Source organism: Lycium ferocissimum, chromosome 6 (genome assembly GCF_029784015.1).
Source record: "Lycium ferocissimum isolate CSIRO_LF1 chromosome 6, AGI_CSIRO_Lferr_CH_V1, whole genome shotgun sequence".
Classification (NCBI taxonomy): domain Eukaryota; kingdom Viridiplantae; phylum Streptophyta; class Magnoliopsida; order Solanales; family Solanaceae; genus Lycium; species Lycium ferocissimum.
In genome coordinates, this window is record NC_081347.1 from 20,158,816 (window position 1) to 20,161,430 (window position 2,615).

The 2,615-nt window shown below is 37.2% G+C and overlaps 1 long non-coding RNA gene and 1 other non-coding gene across 3 annotated transcripts in view; one reads left to right on the forward strand and one right to left on the reverse strand.

The window, feature by feature from the left end:
* Positions 1 to 783: 783 nt before the first annotated feature.
* On the forward strand, positions 784 to 889 carry LOC132061691 (small nucleolar RNA R71). Its single transcript, XR_009416113.1, has one exon. It is a non-coding gene; the product is annotated as a small nucleolar RNA R71 (small nucleolar RNA).
* Positions 890 to 2,246: 1,357 nt separating this feature from the next.
* The window catches only part of LOC132060718 (uncharacterized), an 11,534-nt gene continuing 11,165 nt past the window's right edge, over positions 2,247 to 2,615 (reverse strand). For both annotated transcript variants that reach the window (XR_009415988.1, XR_009415987.1), the window contains exon 4: positions 2,247 to 2,488. This is a non-coding gene — a long non-coding RNA (uncharacterized LOC132060718). The remainder of the gene's footprint in view (positions 2,489 to 2,615) is intronic.

Consider the following 2,615-nt stretch of genomic DNA (forward strand, 5'->3'; position numbering starts at 1 on the left):
CTAGGAAGTCCTCCCTTCTGTGGAGGGTGTTATTCTCTGGAAATATCTCACATCTGTGACTTGAGCTTCTGAATGGAAGCCGTATGAGATCCCACTGTTTCTGTCGGCCTCCTCAATATTCTATCTGCTTTATCTTGGTTGGCTATCACCTCTTGTTTAGTCGACTGACCCTTCGGTGGAATATAGGGATTGGAACTCCTATTTCCAAAGTTATTATTATTATTGTTGTAGTTTCCCGGTTCAAGCCACCATAGTTGTTGTTGTTGTTGTTGTAATTACCTTGTCCCTGTTGAGGTCTCCATTAATTCTGCATCTAATTTTGATAGCCACCTTGACAATTCTGCCTTTGGTAACCCCCTTGAGAGTTATTAACATAGTTATCATCCTTATACTGCATAGGTGGCCCCTCTTGATATGGACCCTCTTGAACTTGGTACATTCCCTTAGGCATTCCCGAACTTCTTCGACAATATTAACCTTCTTCGCTTTTTTTTTCATCAAGTCTCTTGGTCAGTAAAGAAATATTGGTTCTTTGTCTGAGCTAGCATCTGCTGAGTTTCTTGGTTCTACTTCACAATGTTATGGATCATTGGATCTCCATAGGCTACACTGTCAGTACCACCCAATTGCCATGCTTGATTGTGAGTATTAAGCTTATCAAGCAATTGAGTGATTTGGGCATATGTCTTAGCTATAAAACACCCACCAACTTTATTGTTTGCGACTGCTTGGGTCAACGGATCTAGCCCTCTATAGAACTTCTCCATTAAAATATTTTCTGGAAAACCATGATTAGGAGACTTCTGCAAATATTCCTTGAATCTCTCCCAAGCCTCAAATAGTTGTTCCCCAGGAAGCTGTTTGAAATCCTATATCTTGTCACGAATCTCAGCTTTCTTGCTTGGCAGAAACCACTTCTTAAGAAAAATAGCAACAAGCTCTCCCCATGCACGAATAATGTTGTGAGGCAGCTTCTCAAACCAAACTCTTGCTTCACCGGCTAAAGAGTATTTGAAAACTTTTAGCCAAATAGCGTCATTTGGAACAACATTTTGCATATGTTGTGCACACATACCCACGAAGTTCTTCAAATGTTGGTGAGGGTCATCGTCAGTAGAGTTTTGAAAATATCCCTCAAGTTTGAGCAGTTAGTAAATAGTGGAGTCAATCTTGAAGTTTGCAGCATTAATCCTCGGTGGACTAATAGCAGAGGCATATTCCACCTCTTCTAACATATTCGTAAGAACATTCTCCATCTCCACTTCCATTGGAGGGTCTTGCACTTGCACATTCCTATCACCACCTGCTCGACGTCCTCCTCTGTTGTTCGTGAATACCTCATTCACAGTAAACAACAGACAAGGTGTGATGGAATAGAAAAAGACTTTAAGTAAAGCACAAACTCTTTAGTAATTGCAAAACCGCATTCTCCAGCAACGGTGCTAAAATTTAATACGCTCAAATTACACCTATTAAATGATGTAAAGCGGACGATGTTAAATATAGTAACCCAACTAGGTTGAAGTCCAATCCCACAGAGAATATGATGTGAAAAGGTTACTAAAGTCGTATATAGCACTTTCTTACGGTCTAGTTTCGTATTCTGTTGAGTTTGTAGAAAATTAGTTGTTAATTAACTAATTGCTTTTGGTTGTAATAAATGGCTAAAAGAAACCAAGGTTGTGTCCCCCTTAAGATAAAGTGTATGCTACGGTGATTCATCATGATATACTCACTACTACAAAAAATGCCTTTAGTGGCAATAAAAAATGTCTTTAGCGGCAATAACTATTGCCGCCAAAACATTTACCGACCATTAAACATTGGCCGTTGATGCTGGCGTCGCTAAAGCCTTTAGCGGCCATTCTGAGGAATGCTGGTAAAGGGTGTTTTTATTGCCGCTGAAAGACATAAGCATTAGTGGCAATCATTTAGCGGCAATTAAATTGCTGCTAAATCTATTCAAAATTGGCTTAGTTCACTTCTTTTAGCGTCCACTTTATTGCCACCAAATCTAATTAAAACGCCGCTAAAAGTAACTGGTTTTATAGGCAATTATTTTGCGGCAATTATAATGGCTATTAAATATGTCCTGAAAATTACATAATTTTCACTTTTAGTGCCCCTTTTATTGCCGCTAAATTCAAATAAATTACTGGTAAATGCTCAACCTTTTGGCGGCAAATGAAAAGTACAACTTATTGCCTTAAATATTACTATAAAACAACATTCTAATTGGCAAATGATTCATAAAAGCATAATATATTGCATTAAACCAAGACAAACAAAATCAAGTACTAATTCATGATATTAACATATCCTCGGCCGTAAAATAAACTTACATTGATTGAGCTAAAAACCTAAAATCATTATAATTAATCCTATCCAATACCAACAAAAACAAAATAAACGATGCACAACTCTCAAACAATTTCTACAATTCTTCGTCCGATTGAAATCTTGCACATGCTTCATCATACTCTATGACCTGAAATAATAAAATAAGTGAATATCAAAAGATGAAATCTAATAAAAATATAGTGGATCATCCAAAATATATTGTGAATATAGTTCCCCCTTCAACCAAAATTTGGGTTTTAAAAAAACAAGGGAAG